The sequence below is a fragment of the Coregonus clupeaformis genome, unplaced genomic scaffold, assembly GCF_020615455.1.
Source record: "Coregonus clupeaformis isolate EN_2021a unplaced genomic scaffold, ASM2061545v1 scaf0050, whole genome shotgun sequence".
NCBI classification, from domain to species: domain Eukaryota; kingdom Metazoa; phylum Chordata; class Actinopteri; order Salmoniformes; family Salmonidae; genus Coregonus; species Coregonus clupeaformis.
This window is the reverse complement of record NW_025533505.1, coordinates 810,001-831,305: the sequence shown is the minus strand read 5'-3', so window position 1 is coordinate 831,305 and position 21,305 is coordinate 810,001.

Below are 21,305 nucleotides of genomic sequence, written 5' to 3'. Positions count from 1 at the left end.
TTTAGTTAGTCACTCACTCAGATATCAAGAGGTCTGGACCTCGGCCATTTCTTCCCTTGCCCAGGGGGCCCCATTGGTTTAGTTAGTCACTCACTCAGATATCAAGAGGTCTGGACCTCGGCCATTTCTTCCCTTGCCCAGGGGGGCCCCATTGGTTTAGTTAGTCACTCACTCAGATATCAAGAGGTCTGGACCTCGGTCATTTCTTCCCTTGCCCAGGGGGGCCCCCATTGGTTTAGTTAGTCACTCACTCAGATATCAAGAGGTCTGGACCTCGGTCATGTCTTCCCTTGCCCAGGGGGCCCCATTGGTTTAGTTAGTCACTCACTCAGATATCAAGAGGTCTGGACCTCGGCCATGTCTTCCCTTGCCCAGGGGGCCCCCATTGGTTTAGTTAGTCACTCACTCAGATATCAAGAGGTCTGGACCTCGGTCATGTCTTCCCTTGCCCAGGGGGCCCCATTGGTTTAGTTAGTCACTCACTCAGATATCAAGAGGTCTGGACCTCGGCCATTTCTTCACTTGCCCAGGGGGCCCCATTGGTTTAGTTAGTCACTCACTCAGATATCAAGAGGTCTGGACCTCGGCCATGTCTTCCCTTGCCCAGGGGGCCCCCATTGGTTTAGTTAGTCACTCACTCAGATATCAAGAGGTCTGGACCTCGGTCATGTCTTCCCTTGCCCAGGGGGCCCCATTGGTTTAGTTAGTCACTCACTCAGATATCAAGAGGTCTGGACCTCGGTCATTTCTTCCCCTTGCCCAGGGGGCCCCATTGGTTTAGTTAGTCACTCACTCAGATATCAAGAGGTCTGGACCTCGGCCATTTCTTCCCTTGCCCAGGGGGGCCCCATTGGTTTAGTTAGTCACTCACTCAGATATCAAGAGGTCTGGACCTCGGTCATGTCTTCCCTTGCCCAGGGGGCCCATTGGTTTAGTTAGTCACTCACTCAGATATCAAGAGGTCTGGACCTCGGCCATTTCTTCCCTTGCCCAGGGGGCCCCATTGGTTTAGTTAGTCACTCACTCAGATATCAAGAGGTCTGGACCTCGGCCATTTCTTCCCTTGCCCAGGGGGCCCCATTGGTTTAGTTAGTCACTCACTCAGATATCAAGAGGTCTGGACCTCGGTCATGTCTTCCCTTGCCCAGGGGGCCCCATTGGTTTAGTTAGTCACTCACTCAGATATCAAGAGGTCTGGACCTTGGTCATTTCTTCCCTTGCCCAGGGGGCCCCATTGGTTTAGTTAGTCACTCACTCAGATATCAAGAGGTCTGGATCTCGGTCATGTCTTCCCCTTGCCCAGGGGGCCCCATTGGTTTAGTTAGTCACTCACTCAGATATCAAGAGGTCTGGACCTCTGCCATTTCTTCCCCTTGCCCAGGGGGCCCCATTGGTTTAGTTAGTCACTCACTCAGATATCAAGAGGTCTGGACCTCGGCCATTTCTTCCCTTGCCCAGGGGGCCCCATTGGTTTAGTTAGTCACTCACTCAGATATCAAGAGGTCTGGACCTCGGTCATGTCTTCCCCTTGCCCAGGGGGCCCCATTGGTTTAGTTAGTCACTCACTCAGATATCAAGAGGTCTGGACCTCGGTCATTTCTTCCCTTGCCCAGGGGGCCCCATTGGTTTAGTTAGTCACTCACTCAGATATCAAGAGGTCTGGACCTCGGCCATGTCTTCCCTTGCCCAGGGGGCCCCATTGGTTTAGTTAGTCACTCACTCAGATATCAAGAGGTCTGGACCTCGGCCATGTCTTCCCTTGCCCAGGGGGCCCCATTGGTTTAGTTAGTCACTCACTCAGATATCAAGAGGTCTGGACCTCGGTCATTTCTTCCCTTGCCCAGGGGGCCCCATTGGTTTAGTTAGTCACTCACTCAGATATGAAGAGGTCTGGACCTCGGCCATTTCTTCCCTTGCCCAGGGGGCCCCATTGGTTTAGTTAGTCACTCACTCAGATATCAAGAGGTCTGGACCTCGGTCATGTCTTCCCTTGCCCAGGGGGCCCCATTGGTTTAGTTAGTCACTCACTCAGATATCAAGAGGTCTGGACCTCGGCCATTTCTTCCCTTGCCCAGGGGGGCCCCATTGGTTTAGTTAGTCACTCACTCAGATATCAAGAGGTCTGGACCTCGGCCATTTCTTCCCCTTGCCCAGGGGGCCCCATTGGTTTAGTTAGTCACTCACTCAGATATCAAGAGGTCTGGACCTCGGTCATGTCTTCCCTTGCCCAGGGGGCCCCATTGGTTTAGTTAGTCACTCACTCAGATATCAAGAGGTCTGGACCTCGGTCATTTCTTCCCTTGCCCAGGGGGCCCCATTGGTTTAGTTAGTCACTCACTCAGATATCAAGAGGTCTGGACCTCGGCCATTTCTTCCCTTGCCCAGGGGGCCCCATTGGTTTAGTTAGTCACTCACTCAGATATCAAGAGGTCTGGACCTCGGTCATTTCTTCCCTTGCCCAGGGGGCCCCATTGGTTTAGTTAGTCACTCACTCAGATATCAAGAGGTCTGGACCTCGGCCATTTCTTCCCTTGCCCAGGGGGCCCCATTGGTTTAGTTAGTCACTCACTCAGATATCAAGAGGTCTGGACCTCGGCCATGTCTTCCCTTGCCCAGGGGGCCCCATTGGTTTAGTTAGTCACTCACTCAGATATCAAGAGGTCTGGACCTCGGCCATGTCTTCCCTTGCCCAGGGGGCCCCATTGGTTTAGTTAGTCACTCACTCAGATATCAAGAGGTCTGGACCTCGGTCATGTCTTCCCTTGCCCAGGGGGCCCCATTGGTTTAGTTAGTCACTCACTCAGATATCAAGAGGTCTGGACCTCGGCCATTTCTTCCCTTGCCCAGGGGGCCCCATTGGTTTAGTTAGTCACTCACTCCAGATATCAAGAGGTCTGGACCTCGGCCATTTCTTCCCTTGCCCAGGGGGCCCCATTGGTTTAGTTAGTCACTCACTCAGATATCAAGAGGTCTGGACCTCGGTCATGTCTTCCCTTGCCCAGGGGGCCCCATTGGTTTAGTTAGTCACTCACTCAGATATCAAGAGGTCTGGACCTCGGCCATTTCTTCCCTTGCCCAGGGGGCCCCCATTGGTTTAGTTAGTCACTCACTCAGATATCAAGAGGTCTGGACCTCGGTCATGTCTTCCCTTGCCCAGGGGGCCCCATTGGTTTAGTTAGTCACTCACTCAGATATCAAGAGGTCTGGACCTCGGTCATGTCTTCCCTTGCCCAGGGGGCCCCATTGGTTTAGTTAGTCACTCACTCAGATATCAAGAGGTCTGGACCTCGGCCATTTCTTCCCTTGCCCAGGGGGCCCCATTGGTTTAGTTAGTCACTCACTCAGATATCAAGAGGTCTGGACCTCGGCCATTTCTTCCCTTGCCCAGGGGGCCCCATTGGTTTAGTTAGTCACTCACTCAGATATCAAGAGGTCTGGACCTCGGCCATTTCTTCCCTTGCCCAGGGGGCCCCATTGGTTTAGTTAGTCACTCACTCAGATATCAAGAGGTCTGGACCTCGGTCATGTCTTCCCCTTGCCCAGGGGGCCCCCATTGGTTTAGTTAGTCACTCACTCAGATATCAAGAGGTCTGGACCTCGGTCATTTCTTCCCTTGCCCAGGGGGCCCCATTGGTTTAGTTAGTCACTCACTCAGATATCAAGAGGTCTGGACCTCGGCCATGTCTTCCCTTGCCCAGGGGGCCCCCATTGGTTTAGTTAGTCACTCACTCAGATATCAAGAGGTCTGGACCTCGGTCATTTCTTCCCTTGCCCAGGGGGCCCCATTGGTTTAGTTAGTCACTCACTCAGATATCAAGAGGTCTGGACCTCGGCCATGTCTTCCCTTGCCCAGGGGGCCCCATTGGTTTAGTTAGTCACTCACTCAGATATCAAGAGGTCTGGACCTCGGTCATGTCTTCCCCTTGCCCAGGGGGCCCCATTGGTTTAGTTAGTCACTCACTCAGATATCAAGAGGTCTGGACCTCGGCCATGTCTTCCCTTGCCCAGGGGGCCCCATTGGTTTAGTTAGTCACTCACTCAGATATCAAGAGGTCTGGACCTCGGTCATGTCTTCCCTTGCCCAGGGGGCCCCATTGGTTTAGTTAGTCACTCACTCAGATATCAAGAGGTCTGGACCTCGGCCATTTCTTCCCTTGCCCAGGGGGCCCCATTGGTTTAGTTAGTCACTCACTCAGATATCAAGAGGTCTGGACCTCGGTCATTTCTTCCCTTGCCCAGGGGGCCCCATTGGTTTAGTTAGTCACTCACTCAGATATCAAGAGGTCTGGACCTCGGTCATGTCTTCCCTTGCCCAGGGGGCCCCATTGGTTTAGTTAGTCACTCACTCAGATACCATCTTAACATGGCATAGGTCATGGCAGAATGTGGAGAAATGCAGGAAATTAGCTTTTTAGACTGCATTAACAATTGTTCTGTAAAGCAAACTAATTTAACTTTTTGTTAATAAAATACTTTTTCCTTCTGACAGATCCCTCTGTACGTATTCAATTATAGTTTTTTTTATCCCGGTGCTGAGTTAACGTGAGTTAGTATGTAGCGGCTAATTGTATAGCTAATAGGCTGTGTGTTTGTAGATGGCCTGAGGTGAATGATCCTACAGCAGCCAAGGTGATAATGGCTGGGGGCATTTTGGCTGGTTTTGCTGTTCTCCCAATAGCATTTTAGAGTTTTTAAATTGTATAGAAATGCACTAAATAACCTTAAACTGAAAACGTTTTGTTGTAAAGGTGTAGAGCGAGTGACAGGACAGTAGTCTAGGGCAAGGTCCCACTAAGGGTTAGGGTTAGGGTTAGGGGTTAGGGGTTAGGGTTAGGGTTAGGGTTAGGGTTAGGGTTAGGGGTTAGGGAGCAGCCATATACAGGGTTAGGGTTAGGGAGCAGCCATATACAGGGTTAGGGTTAGGGTGCTACGGTTAGGGAGGACAGGTAGGTAGGGTTAGGGGAGCAGCCAGATACAGTTAGGGTTAGGGTTAGGAGCAGCTCATACAGGGTTAGGTTTAGGGAGCAGCCATATACAGGGTTAGGGTAGGAGCAGCCAGATCACAGGCAGGCTAGGCTAGCGCTGATACAGGCCAGGCAGGTAGGTTTAGGTAGGTAGGCTGAGGGACGTTGGGTTAGGGGTTGGGTTAGGGGCAGCCAGATACAGGTTAGTTAGGTTAGGGTTTAGGGTTAGGGGCAGCCAGATACAGGGTTAGGGTTAGGGTTTAGGGAGGGGTTAGGCAGCCAGGTACAGGAGGCCAGGCAGGTCAGGCCAGGCAGGAGGTCAGGATGTTCGGGGTTGCAGGCCAGGCCAGGCCAGGTCAGGTAGTTGGGTTGCGGTCAGGAGGCAGGCCAGGCAGGTTAGGTGCTAGCGGTTAGGTTAGGTAGGTTAGGGTTAGGAGCAGCCAGATACAGGGTTAGGGTTAGGAGGTTAGGGTTAGGGAGCAGCCAGATACAGGGTTAGGTTAGGGTTAGGGTTAGGGTTAGGGAGCAGCCAGATACAGGGTTAGGGTTAGGGTTAGGGTTAGGGTTAGGGAGCAGCCAGATACAGTTAGGGTTAGGGTTAGGGTTAGGAGCAGCCAGATACAGGGTTAGGGTGGTAGGGTTAGGTGGGTTAGGGTTAGGAGCAGCCAGATACAGGGTTAGGGTTAGGGTTGGGGAGCAGCCAGATACAGTTAGGGTTAGGGTTAGGGAGCAGCCAGATACAGGGTTAGGGTTAGGGAGCAGCCAGATACAGGGTTAGGGTTAGGGTTAGGGTTAGGGAGCAGCCAGATACAGTTAGGGTTAGGGTTAGGGAGCAGCCAGATACAGGGTTAGGGTTAGGGGCAGCCAGGCCAGGTAGCAGGGTTAGGGTTAGGAGGCCAGCCAACGGGGCCAGGAGGTTAGGTAGGTAGGAGGTTGGGCAGCCAGATACAGGTAGGTAGGGTGAGGTTAGGGGTTAGGAGGTTAGGGGTTAGGGTTAGGTAGGAGGGTTAGGGTTGAGAGGTTAGGGGTTAGGTAGGTTAGGGTTAGGTTAGGGGTTAGGGTTAGGAGTAGCCAGATACAGGGTTAGGGTTAGGGTTAGGGTTAGGGAGCAGCCAGATACAGGGTTAGGGTTAGGGTTAGGGTTAGGGTTAGGGAGCAGCCAGATACAGGGTTAGGGTTAGGGAGCAGCCAGATACAGGGTTAGGGTTAGGGAGCAGCCAGATACAGGGTTAGGGTTAGGGAGCAGCCAGATACAGGGTTAGGGTTAGGGAGCAGCCAGATACAGGGTTAGGGTTAGGGTTAGGGAGCAGCCAGATACAGGGTTAGGGTTAGGGTTAGGGAGCAGCCAGATACAGTTAGGGTTAGGGTTAGGGTTAGGGAGCAGCCAGATACAGGGTTAGGGTTAGGGAGCAGCCAGATACAGTTAGGGTTAGGGAGCAGCCAGATACAGGGTTAGGGTTAGGGAGCAGCCAGATACAGGGTTAGGGTTAGGGAGCAGCCAGATACAGGGTTAGGGTTAGGGAGCAGCCAGATACAGGGTTAGGGTTAGGAGCAGCCAGATACAGGGTTAGGGTTAGGGAGCAGCCAGATACAGGGTTAGGGTTAGGGAGCAGCCAGATACAGGGTTAGGGTTAGGGAGCAGCCAGATACAGGGTTAGGGTTAGGGAGCAGCCAGATACAGGGTTAGGGTTAGGGAGCAGCCAGATACAGTCCTCCTCATCAGATGTCCTCTTGTGCCCACTAAGGGCAGAACAGCAGGAGCAGCCAGATACAGGGTTAGGGTTAGGGTTAGGGAGCAGCCAGATACAGGGTTAGGGTTAGGGTTAGGGTTAGGGAGCAGCCAGATACAGTCCTCCTCATCAGATGGTCCCACTAAGGGCAGAGCAGCAGGAGCAGCCAGATACAGTCCTCCTCATCAGATGTCCTCTTGTGCCCACTAAGGGCAGAGCAGCAGGAGCAGCCAGATACAGTCCTCCTCATCAGATGTCCTCTTGTGCCCACTAAGGGCAGAGCAGCAGGAGCAGCCAGATACAGTCCTCCTCATCAGATGTCCTCTTGTGCCCACCAAGGGCAGAGCAGCAGGAGCAGCCAGATACAGTCCTCCTCATCAGATGTCCTCTTGTGCCCACTAAGGGCAGAGCAGCAGGAGCAGCCAGATACAGTCCTCCTCATCAGATGTCCTCTTGTGCCCACTAAGGGCAGAGCAGCAGGAGCAGCCAGATACAGTCCTCCTCATCAGATGTCCTCTTGTGCCCACTAAGGGCAGAGCAGCAGGAGCAGCCAGATACAGTCCTCCTCATCAGATGTCCTCTTGTGCCCACTAAGGGCAGAGCAGCAGGAGCAGCCAGATACAGTCCTCCTCATCAGATGTCCTCTTGTGCCCACTAAGGGCAGAACAGCAGGAGCAGCCAGATACAGTCCTCCTCATCAGATGTCCTCTTGGGCCCACTAAGGGCAGAGCAGCCAGATACAGTCCTCCTCATCAGATGTCCTCTTGTGCCCACTAAGGGCAGAGCAGCAGGAGCAGCCAGATACAGTCCTCCTCATCAGATGTCCTCTTGTGCCCACTAAGGGCAGAGCAGCAGGAGCAGCCAGATACAGTCCTCCTCATCAGATGTCCTCTTGTGCCCACTAAGGGCAGAGCAGCAGGAGCAGCCAGATACAGTCCTCCTCATCAGATGTCCTCTTGTGCCCACTAAGGGCAGAGCAGCAGGAGCAGCCAGATACAGTCCTCCTCATCAGATGTCCTCTTGTGGCCACTAAGGGCAGAGCAGCAGGAGCAGCCAGATACAGTCCTCCTCATCAGATGTCCTCTTGTGCCCACAAAGGGCAGAGCAGCAGGAGCAGCCAGATACAGTCCTCCTCATCAGATGTCCTCTTGGTCCCACTAAGGGCAGAACAGCAGGAGCAGCCAGATACAGTCCTCCTCATCAGATGTCCTCTTGTGCCCACTAAGGGCAGAGCAGCAGGAGCAGCCAGATACAGTCCTCCTCATCAGATGTCCTCTTGTGCCCACTAAGGGCAGAGCAGCAGGAGCAGCCAGATACAGTCCTCCTCATCAGATGTCCTCTTGTGCCCACTAAGGGCAGAGCAGCAGGAGCAGCCAGATACAGTCCTCCTCATCAGATGTCCTCTTGTGCCCACTAAGGGCAGAGCAGCAGGAGCAGCCAGATACAGTCCTCCTCATCAGATGTCCTCTTGTGCCCACTAAGGGCAGAGCAGCAGGAGCAGCCAGATACAGTCCTCCTCATCAGATGTCCTCTTGTGCCCACTAAGGGCAGAGCAGCAGGAGCAGCCAGATACAGTCCTCCTCATCAGATGTCCTCTTGTGCCCACTAAGGGCAGAGCAGCAGGAGCAGCCAGATACAGTCCTCCTCATCAGATGTCCTCTTGTGCCCACTAAGGGCAGAGCAGCAGGAGCAGCCAGATACAGTCCTCCTCATCAGATGTCCTCTTGTGCCCACTAAGGGCAGAGCAGCAGGAGCAGCCAGATACAGTCCTCCTCATCAGATGTCCTCTTGTGCCCACTAAGGGCAGAGCAGCAGGAGCAGCCAGATACAGTCCTCCTCATCAGATGTCCTCTTGTGCCCACTAAGGGCAGAGCAGCAGGAGCAGCCAGATACAGTCCTCCTCATCAGATGTCCTCTTGTGCCCACTAAGGGCAGAGCAGCAGGAGCAGCCAGATACAGTCCTCCTCATCAGATGTCCTCTTGTGCCCACTAAGGGCAGAGCAGCAGGAGCAGCCAGATACAGTCCTCCTCATCAGATGTCCTCTTGTGCCCACTAAGGGCAGAGCAGCAGGAGCAGCCAGATACAGTCCTCTTCATCAGATGTCCTCTTGTGCCCACTAAGGGCAGAGCAGCAGGAGCAGCCAGATACAGTCTTCCTCATCAGATGTCCTCTTGTGCCCACTAAGGGCAGAGCAGCAGGAGCAGCCAGATACAGTCCTCCTCATCAGATGTCCTCTTGTGCCCACTAAGGGCAGAGCAGCAGGAGCAGCCAGATACAGTCCTCCTCATCAGATGTCCTCTTGTGCCCACTAAGGGCAGAACAGCAGGAGCAGCCAGATACAGTCATCCTCATCAGATGTCCTCTTGGGCCCACTAAGGGCAGAGCAGCCAGATACAGTCCTCCTCATCAGATGTCCTCTTGTGCCCACTAAGGGCAGAGCAGCAGGAGCAGCCAGATACAGTCCTCCTCATCAGATGTCCTCTTGTGCCCACTAAGGGCAGAGCAGCAGGAGCAGCCAGATACAGTCCTCCTCATCAGATGTCCTCTTGTGCCCACTAAGGGCAGAGCAGCAGGAGCAGCCAGATACAGTCTTCCTCATCAGATGTCCTCTTGTGCCCACTAAGGGCAGAGCAGCAGGAGCAGCCAGATACAGTCCTCCTCATCAGATGTCCTCTTGTGCCCACTAAGGGCAGAACAGCAGGAGCAGCCAGATACAGTCCTCCTCATCAGATGTCCTCTTGTGCCCACTAAGGGCAGAACAGCAGGAGCAGCCAGATACAGTCCTCCTCATCAGATGTCCTCTTGTGCCCACTAAGGGCAGAGCAGCAGGAGCAGCCAGATACAGTCCTCCTCATCAGATGTCCTCTTGTGCCCTAAAACATCATTACTGATATGGCAATATCTTAATACAGATCAGATTATTGAAAATATGAGAAAATACAACAAAATACAATTGCGTGAAGAATGTATTTCACTGTTATGACTGCCTCACCTGGTGTTATTTCATACTGAAGAAATAATGTACGGACAACCTTTACATTTCATAAATAAAGTATTAAACACAATAATGTATGGACAGCCTTTACATTTCATAAACAATGTATCAAACAAAGAAATACAAAACAGTAAATCATATGCATATTTAGCCGTATTTATAGTTGCTTTATTTCCATTTCTTGAAGACATTCAACTCTCTGACAGTCTCTGTTTAGGATGACAGCTGAAAGTGTGGGAAGAGTTGACCATCTCTTTAACCCTCTAGAGGCGAAGCCCTGTCCAAACTGTTTAGAGGTGCTCATACCAAGGATCATTTAGCTATTTGATTTTTAAGACCTCTTAAGGTATCAAAGAATATATTTAAAAATGATTTGATGAAACATTGAATTTGGCATTACTGCTATTAGCCCATAGAAATGCATTGAATAACAGATTCATACATGGTACAACATCGTCCCCCAACAAAAATCTAAAGGGAGTTTGTTCTGAAGTGTCTGTCCTATATCTGAGACATAAGAAAGATCAGGAAACTAATTTTGTTTTTTGACATGTATTTAAACCCCTTATTTTAGGCACTAAACTACGTATTTCCATATATACGGCGAAAATATTCAGACGCCTTGACCTTTTCCACCTTTTTGTTACGTTACTCTAAAATGGCTTAAATCATTTCTTTCCCTCATCAATCTACACACAATAACCCATTATGACAAAGCAAAAACAGGTTTTTCCCTGCCGCTGAAGAACATCCCCACAGCATGATGCTGCCACCACCATGCTTCACCGTAGGGATGGTGCCAGGTTTCCTTCAGACGTGACGCTTGGCATTCAGGCCAAAGAGTTCAATCTCGGTTTCATCAGACCAGAGAATCTTGTTTCTCATGGTCTGAGAGTCTTTAGGTGCCTTTTGGCAAACTCCAAGAGGGCTGTCATGTGCCTTTTACTGAGGAGTGGCTTCCGTCTGGCCACTCTACCATAAAGGCCTGATTGGTGGAGTGCTGCAGAGATGGTTGTCCTTCTGGAAGGTTCACCCATCGCCACAGAGGAACTCTGGAGCTCTGTCAGAGTGACCATCGGGTTCTTGGTCACCTCCCTCCCTATTGCTCAGTTTGGCCGGGCGGCCAGCTCTAAGAAGAATCTTGGTGGTGAATGATGGAGGCCACTGTGTTCTTGGGGACCTTCAATGCTGCAGAAATGTTTTGGTACCCTTCCCCAGATCTGTGCCTCGACACAATCCTGTCTCGGAGCTCTACGGACAATTCCTTCGACCTCATGGCTTGGTTTTTGCTCTGACATGCACTGTCAACTCTGGGACCTTATATAGACATGTGTGTGCCTTTTTAAATAATGTCCAATTAATTGAATTTAGCACAGGTGGACTCCAATCAAGTTGTAGAAACATCTCAAGGATGATCAATGGAAACAAGACGCACCTGAGCTCAATTTCGAGTCTCATAGCAAAGGGTCTGAATACTTCTGGAAAGAAGGTACTTCTGTTTTTATTTTTAATATATTTCCTAATATTTCTTAAAACCTGTTTTCGCTTTGTCATTATGGGGTGTTGGGTAGGAAAAAATGTAATTTAATCAATTTTAGAATAAGGCTATAATGTAACAAAATGTGGAAAAAGTCAAGGGGTCTGAATACTTTCTGAAGGCCCTGTAGAGGTACGTACACCAACGGTGATATATATTAAAATTGCTATATACATATACATGACCATTAAAAAAAATAAAGGTTTACATACATAAACAGCAAGTATCCTTTCCATTTCATATCAATATCTCTTATAAACGATAAAAACCCAGACAACATAATGAAAAGAAGCTGCTGACAAATACAGCATTACACTGCCTCTGGACTGAGTCAGAGACAACCTGACAAATACAGCATTACACTGCCTCTGGACTGAGTCAGAGACAACCTGACAAATACAGCATTACACTGCCTCTGGACTGAGTCAGAGACAACCTGACAAATACAGCATTACACTGCCTCTGGACTGAGTCAGAGACAACCTGAGAAGGTGAGAGTCAACGTCTGTATATGTGAACAGAAAAGAGATGATCCTTCGACCACTGACCCCTCGGGAGGTTGATGCAGTGTGACTGTACAGCTGGACCCTGTAGTTTACCAATAAAATGGTCTGACGGTGATGTGGACATACTCTGTATTCATATCCCGAAAGAAAGAAATGGTCTCGTTACAATACATTTTAATAGAAAGCTAGCAAAAATAGATAAGATCTTGCTACCGTGGAAAGGAAAATACCTGCCTATTTGTGGAAAAATCCCCCTGATTAACTTTTTTGTCATATCCCAGTTTACCTATTTGCTTATGGCCTTGCCTACACCTAGCGACTTGTTTTTTAAATTACATCAGCAAAAAATATCCAATTTTATTTGGAACAGCAAGTCAGACAAAATTAAATGGGCCTATTTATATAATGAATATGAATTCAGAGGTTAGAAATGATTACATATGAAAGAATTAGACCTCTCACTAAAGGCTTCAGTCATACAAAAGTTATACTTAAACTACCGGTGAAAAGTTTTAGAACACCTACTCATCCAAGGGTTTTTCTTTATTTTTACTATTTTCTACATTGTAGAATAATAGTGAAGACAAAAACTACGAAATAACACATGGAATCATGTAGTAACCAAACAAGTTTTAAACAAAGAAACATATATTTTATATTTGAGATTCTTCACAGTAGCCACCCTTTGCCTTGATGACAGCTTTTCACACTCTTGGCATTCTCTCAACCAGCTTCACCTGGAATGCTTTTCCAACAGTCTGGAAAGAGTTCCCACATATGCTGAGCGGTACGTTTGACTGGTTCTCTATATAGTATGTATCAGCTGGAGGTACAGGCCTAAGCGTTGTTGTTCAATAGTTTACTCCAATTAGGGAAGGGGTGGTGGGGTTGGAAAGTAATAAAGGAAAATATATTTAAAAAAAAGGATATATATGTATGTATATATGTATGTACAGTGGTGGAAAAAAGTATTTAGTCAGCCACCAATTGTGCAAGTTCTCCCACTTAAAAAGATGAGAGAGGCCTGTAATTTTCATCATAGGTACACGTCAACTATGACAGACAAATTGAGAAAAAAATATCCAGAAAATCACATTGTAGGATTTTTAATGAATTTATTTGCAAATTATGGTGGAAAATAAGTATTTGGTCAATAACAAAAGTTTCTCAATACTTTGTTATATACCCTTTGTTGGCAATGACACAGGTCAAACGTTTTCTGTAAGTCTTCACAAGGTTTTCACACACTGTTGCTGGTATTTTGGCCCATTCCTCCATGCAGATCTCCTCTAGAGCAGTGATGTTTTGGGGTACGGCTTAAAGCGGACCTATGGACAGATACTCCAATCTCCATTGTGGAGCTTTGCAGCTCCTTCAGGGTTATCTTTAGTCTCTTTGTTACCTCTCTGATTAATGCCCTCCTTGCCTGGTCTGTGAGTTTGGTGGGCGGCCCTCTCTTGGCAGGTTTGTTGTGGTGCCATATTCTTTAAATTTTTAAATAATGGATGTAATGGTGCTCTGTGGGATGTTCAAAGTTTCTGATATTTTTTTATAACCCAACCCTGATCTGTACTTCTCCACAACTTTGTCCCTGACCTGAGAGCTCCTTGGTCTTCGTGGTGCCGCTTTCTTGGTGGTGCCCTTTGCTTTCAGAACAGGTGTGTATATATACTGAAATCATGTGACAGATCATGTGACACTTAGATTGCACACAGGTGGACTTTATTTAACTAATTATGTGACTTCTGAAGGTAATTGGTTGCACCAGATCTTATTTAGGAGCTTCTTAACAAAGGTGGTGAATACATATGCACGCACCACTTTTCCATTATTGTTTAGGATTTTTTAAACAAGTAATTTTTTTCATTTCACTTCACCAATTTGGACTATTTTGTGTATGTCCATTACATGAAATCCAAATAAAAATCATTTTAAATTACAGGTTGTAATGCAACAAAATAGGAAAAACGCCAAGGGGGGTGAATACATTTGGAAGGCGCTGTACCCCCTTAAAAAAAGTAATAAAATAAAAACAGCCCCCACAATCATTTTATCATCAATTTATCTCAGCCAATCATCAGTCATTTGTGAAAGTGCTTGTTGAATGTCCTTCCCTATAAGCGTGCTGAATGTATGTTGTCAATTTGTTTACTGTAAAATAGCATTGTATCTGATCATACAAAAAGTTTACTAAGGGTTGGTAACAGGCTGATTGGTCGGCTATTTCAGCCAGTAAAAGGGGCTTTACTATTCTTAGGTAGGGGAATGACTTTTGCTTCCCTCCAGGCCTGAGGGCACACACTTTCTAGTAGACTTAAATTGAAGATATGGCAAATAGGAGTGGCAATATCGTCCGCTATTATCCTCAGTAATTTTCCATCCAAGTTGTCAGACCCCGGTGGCTTGACAATAATAATTACTTTACGGAATTCAAAAGTACAATGCTTGTCTTTCATCATTTGGTAAAATATACTTGGATGTGTAAATGAATGATATGTACCCATCAGTGTTGTGACATGTAAATGAATGATATGTACCCATCAGTGTTCTGACATGTAAATGAATGATATGTACCCATCAGTGTTGTGACATGTAAATGAATGATATGTACCCATCAGTGTTGTGACATGTAAATGAATGATATGTACCCATCAGTGTTGTGACATGTAAATGAATGATATGTACCCATCAGTGTTGTGACATGTAAATGAATGATATGTACCCATCAGTGTTGTGACATGTAAATGAATGATATGTACCCATCAGTGTTCTGACATGTAAATGAATGATATGTACCCATCAGTGTTGTGACATATTGAGTGTCTCGGTTGTCTCGGCGGCGGATAGATTTTTGGCCAAATATCCAGTCTTTCATGACACATTCATTTCTTATGGCCTATTGAAACCTGGGCTTCCCATGTTACTGGTAACCTCTCCTATTGAAACCGGGGCTTCCCATGTTACTGGTAACCTCTCCTATTGAAACCTGGGCTTCCCATGTTACTGGTAACCTCGCCTATTGAAACCTGGGCTTCCCATGTTACTGGTAACCTCTCCTATTGAAACCTGGGCTTCCCATGTTACTGGTAACCTCTCCTATTGAAACCTGGGCTTCCCATGTTACTGGTAACCTCTCCTATTGAAACCTGGGCTTCCCATGTTACTGGTAACCTCTCCTATTGAAACCTGGGCTTCCCATGTTACTGGTAACCTCTCCTATTGAAACCTGGCCTTCCCATGTTACTGGTAACCTCGCCTATTCATAGTTATACCAACATTATAATGCTACATAACACATTATAAATGACAACATTTTATACCAATATTAACTATATAACAATGTAATAAACATGAGTGAGTCAAATGAATAAGGTGGTTATAGACACAACCATCATTTAGACATGTTGCTGCTGCTTTTATAATCCAATGGTCTCAATACTCTATAGAACCCTGGTGGAGTCTCAACATTCTATAGAACCCTGTGGAGTCTCAACATTCTATAGAACCCTGGTGGAGTCTCAACATTCTATAGAACCCTGGTGGAGTCTCAACACTCTATAGAACCCTGGTGGAGTCTCAACATTCTATAGAACCCTGGTGGAGTCTCAACACTCTATAGAACCCTGGTGGAGTCTCAACATTCTATAGAACCCTGGTGGAGTCTCAACACTCTATAGAACCCTGGTGGAGTCTCAACACTCTATAGAACCCTGGTGGAGTCTCAACATTCTATAGAACCCTGGTGGAGTCTCAACATTCTATAGAACCCTGGTGGAGTCTCAACATTCTACAGAACCCTGGTGGAGTCTCAACATTCTACAGAACCCTGGTGGAGTCTCAACATTCTACAGAACCCTGGTGGAGTCTCAACATTCTATACAACCCTGGTGGAGTCTCAACATTCTATAGAACCCTGGTGGAGTCTCAACATTCTACAGAACCCTGGTGGAGTCTCAATACTCTATAGAACCCTGGTGGAGTCTCAACATTCTATAGAACCCTGGTGGAGTCTCAACATTCTACAGAACCCTGGTGGAGTCTCAACATTCTACAGAACCCTGGTGGAGTCTCAACATTCTATACAACCCTGGTGGAGTCTCAACATTCTATAGAACCCTGGTGGAGTCTCAACATTCTACAGAACCCTGGTGGAGTCTCAACACTCTATAGAACCCTGGTGGAGTCTCAACATTCTACAGAACCCTGGTGGAGTCTCAACATTCTATAGAACCCTGTGGAGTCTCAACAGTCTCAACATTCATTTAGACATGTTGCTGCTGCTTTTATAATCCAATGGTCTCAATACTCTATAGAACCCTGGTGGAGTCTCAACATTCTATAGAACCCTGGTGGAGTCTCAACACTCTATAGAACCCTGGTGGAGTCTCAACATTCTATAGAACCCTGGTGGAGTCTCAACACTCTATAGAACCCTGGTGGAGTCTCAACATTCTATAGAACCCTGGTGGAGTCTCAACACTCTATAGAACCCTGGTGGAGTCTCAACATTCTATAGAACCCTGGTGGAGTCTCAACATTCTATAGAACCCTGGTGGAGTCTCAACACTCTATAGAACCCTGGTGGAGTCTCAACATTCTATAGAACCCTGGTGGAGTCTCAACATTCTACAGAACCCTGGTGGAGTCTCAACATTCTACAGAACCCCGGTGGAGTCTCAACATTCTACAGAACCCTGGTGGAGTCTCAACATTCTATACAACCCTGGTGGAGTCTCAACATTCTATAGAACCCTGGTGGAGTCTCAACATTCTACAGAACCCTGGTGGAGTCTCAACACTATATAGAACCCTGGTGGAGTCTCAACATTCTACAGAACCCTGGTGGAGTCTCAACATTCTATACAACCCTGGTGGAGTCTCAACATTCTACAGAACCCTGGTGGAGTCTCAACATTCTACAGAACCCTGGTGGAGTCTCAATACTCTATAGAACCCTGGTGGAGTCTCAACATTCTACAGAACCCTGGTGGAGTCTCAACATTCTACAGAACCCTGGTGGAGTCTCAACATTCTACAGAACCCTGGTGGAGTCTCAACATTCTACAGAACCCTGGTGGAGTCTCAACATTCTATAGAACCCTGGTGGAGTCTCAACATTCTACAGAACCCTGGTGGAGTCTCAATACTCTATAGAACCCTGGTGGAGTCTCAACATTCTACAGAACCCTGGTGGAGTCTCAACATTCTATAGAACCCTGTGGAGTCTCAACATTCTACAGAACCCTGGTGGAGTCTCAATATTCTATAGAACCCTGGTGGAGTCTCAATACTCTATAGAACCCTGGTGGAGTCTCAATACTCTATAGAACCCTGGTGGAGTCTCAACATTCTATAGAACCCTGGTGGAGTCTCAATACTCTATAGAACCCTGGTGGAGTCTCAACATTCTACAGAACCCTGGTGAAGTCTCAACATTCTACAGAACCCTGGTGGAGTCTCAACATTCTACAGAATCCTGGTGGAGTCTCAACACTCTATAGAACCCTGGTGGAGTCTCAACATTCTATAGAACCCTGGTGGAGTCTCAACATTCTATAGAACCCTGGTGGAGTCTCAACATTCTATATAACCCTGGTGGAGTCTCAACATTCTATACAACCCTGTGGAGTCTCAACACTCTATAGAACCCTGGTGGAGTCTCAACATGCTATAGAACCCTGTGGTGTCTCAACATTCTATAGAACCCTGTGGAGTCTCAACACTCTACAGAACCCCGTGGAGTCTCAACACTCTACAGAGCCCTGGTGGAGTCTCAACATTCTATAGAACCCTGGTGGAGTCTCAACACTCTATAGAACCCTGGTGGAGTCTCAACATTCTATAGAACCCTGGTGGAGTCTCAACACTCTATAGAACCCTGGTGGAGTCTCAACATTCTATAGAACCCTGGTGGAGTCTCAACATTCTATAGAACCCTGGTGGAGTCTCAACATTCTACAGAACCCTGGTGGAGTCTCAACATTCTACAGAACCCTGGTGGAGTCTCAACATTCTATATAACCCTGGTGGAGTCTCAATACTCTATAGAACCCTGTGGAGTCTCAACATTCTATACAACCCTGGTGGAGTCTCAACATTCTATAGAACCCTGTGGAGTCTCAACACTCTATAGAACCCTGGTGGAGTCTCAACATTCTATAGAACCCTGGTGGAGTCTCAACATTCTATAGAACCCTGTGGAGTCTCAACATTCTACAGAACCCTGGTGGAGTCTCAACATTCTATAGAACCCTGGTGGAGTCTCAACACTCTATAGAACCCTGGTGGAGTCTCAACATTCTATAGAACCCTGGTGGAGTCTCAACATTCTATAGAACCCTGGTAGAGTCTCAACATTCTATATAACCCTGGTGGAGTCTCAACATTCTATAGAACCCTGGTGGAGTCTCAACACTCTATAGAACCCTGGTGGAGTCTCAACACTCTATAGAACCCTGGTGGAGTCTCAACATTCTATAGAACCCTGGTGGAGTCTCAACACTCTATAGAACCCTGGTGGAGTCTCAACATTCTACAGAACCCTGGTGGAGTCTCAACATTCTATAGAACCCTGGTGGAGTCTCAACATTCTATACAACCCTGGTGGAGTCTCAACATTCTATAGAACCCTGGTGGAGTCAACATTATATACAACCCTGGTGGAGTCTCAACATTCTACAGAACCCTGGTGGAGTCTCAACACTCTATAGAACCCTGGTGGAGTCTCAACATTCTATAGAACCCTGGTGGAGTCTCAACATTCTACAGAACCCTGGTGGAGTCTCAACATTGTATACAACCCTGGTGGAGTCTCAACATTCTATAGAACCCTGGTGGGGTCTCAACATTCTACAGAACCCTGGTGGAGTCTCAATACTCTATAGAACCCTGGTGGAGTCTCAACATTCTATAGAACCCTGGTGGAGTCTCAACATTCTATACAACCCTGGTGGAGTCTCAACATTCTACAGAACCCTGGTGGAGTCTCAACATTCTATACAACCCTGGTGGAGTCTCAACATTCTATACAACCCTGGTGGAGTCTCAACATTCTATACAACCCTGGTGGAGTCTCAACATTCTATACAACCCTGGTGGAGTCTCAACATTCTATACAACCCTGGTGGAGTCTCTACATTCTATACAACCCTGGTGGAGTCTCAACATTCTATACAACCCTGGTGGAGTCTCAACATTCTATAGAACCCTGGTGGAGTCTCAACATTCTATAGAACCCTGGTGGAGTCTCAACATTCTATACAACCCTGGTGGAGTCTCAACATTCTATAGAACCCTGGTGGAGTCTCAACATTCTACAGAACCCTGGTGGAGTCTCAACATTCTACAGAACCCTGATGGAGTCTCAACATTCTATAGAACCCTGGTGGAGTCTCAACACTCTATAGAACCCTGGTGGAGTCTCAACACTCTATAGAACCCTGGTGGAGTCTCAACATTCTATAGAACCCTGGTGGAGTCTCAACATTCTACAGAACCTTGGTGGAGTCTCAACATTCTATAGAACCCTGGTGGAGTCTCAACATTCTACAGAACCCTGGTGGAGTCTCAACATTCTATAGAACCCTGGTGGAGTCTCAACATTCTATACAACCCTGGTGGAGTCTCAACATTCTATAGAACCCTGGTGGAGTCTCAACATTCTACAGAACCCTGGTGGAGTCTCAATACTCTATAGAACCCTGGTGGAGTCTCAACATTCTACAGAACCCTGGTGGAGTCTCAACATTCTATACAACCCTGGTGGAGTCTCAACATTCTATAGAACCCTGGTGGGGTCTCAACATTCTACAGAACCCTGGTGGAGTCTCAATACTCTATAGAACCCTGGTGGAGTCTCAACATTCTATACAACCCTGGTGGAGTCTCAACATTCTATACAACCCTGGTGGAGTCTCAACATTCTATAGAACCCTGGTGGGGTCTCAACATTCTACAGAACCCTGGTGGAGTCTCAATACTCTATAGAACCCTGGTGGAGTCTCAACATTCTATACAACCCTGGTGGAGTCTCAACACTCTATAGAACCCTGGTGGAGTCTCAACATTCTATAGAACCCTGGTGGAGTCTCAACATTCTACAGAACCTTGGTGGAGTCTCAACATTCTATAGAACCCTGGTGGAGTCTCAACATTCTACAGAACCCTGGTGGAGTCTCAACATTCTATAGAACCCTGGTGGAGTCTCAACATTCTATACAACCCTGGTGGAGTCTCAACATTCTATAGAACCCTGGTGGAGTCTCAACATTCTACAGAACCCTGGTGGAGTCTCAATACTCTATAGAACCCTGGTGGAGTCTCAACATTCTACAGAACCCTGGTGGAGTCTCAACATTCTATACAACCCTGGTGGAGTCTCAACATTCTATAGAACCCTGGTGGGGTCTCAACATTCTACAGAACCCTGGTGGAGTCTCAATACTCTATAGAACCCTGGTGGAGTCTCAACATTCTATACAACCCTGGTGGAGTCTCAACATTCTATACAACCCTGGTGGAGTCTCAACATTCTATAGAACCCTGGTGGGGTCTCAACATTCTACAGAACCCTGGTGGAGTCTCAATACTCTATAGAACCCTGGTGGAGTCTCAACATTCTATACAACCCTGGTGGAGTCTCAACATTCTATACAACCCTGGTGGAGTCTCAACATTCTATACAACCCTGGTGGAGTCTCAACATTCTATACAACCCTGGTGGAGTCTCAACATTCTATACAACCCTGGTGGAGTCTCTACATTCTATACAACCCTGGTGGAGTCTCTACATTCTATACAACCCTGGTGGAGTCTCAACATTCTATACAACCCTGGTGGAGTCTCAACATTCTATAGAACCCTGGTGGAGTCTCAACATTCTATAGAACCCTGGTGGAGTCTCAACATTCTATACAACCCTGGTGGAGTCTCAACATTCTATAGAACCCTGGTGGAGTCTCAACATTCTACAGAACCCTGGTGGAGTCTCAACATTCTACAGAACCCTGATGGAGTCTCAACATTCTATAGAACCCTGGTGGAGTCTCAACACTCTATAGAACCCTGGTGGAGTCTCAACACTCTATAGAACCCTGGTGGAGTCTCAACATTCTATAGAACCCTGGTGGAGTCTCAACATTCTACAGAACCTTGGTGGAGTCTCAACATTCTATAGAACCCTGGTGGAGTCTCAACATTCTACAGAACCCTGGTGGAGTCTCAACATTCTATAGAACCCTGGTGGAGTCTCAACATTCTATACAACCCTGGTGGAGTCTCAACATTCTATAGAACCCTGGTGGAGTCTCAACATTCTACAGAACCCTGGTGGAGTCTCAATACTCTATAGAACCCTGGTGGAGTCTCAACATTCTACAGAACCCTGGTGGAGTCTCAACATTCTATACAACCCTGGTGGAGTCTCAACATTCTATAGAACCCTGGTGGGGTCTCAACATTCTACAGAACCCTGGTGGAGTCTCAATACTCTATAGAACCCTGGTGGAGTCTCAACATTCTATACAACCCTGGTGGAGTCTCAACATTCTATACAACCCTGGTGGAGTCTCAAC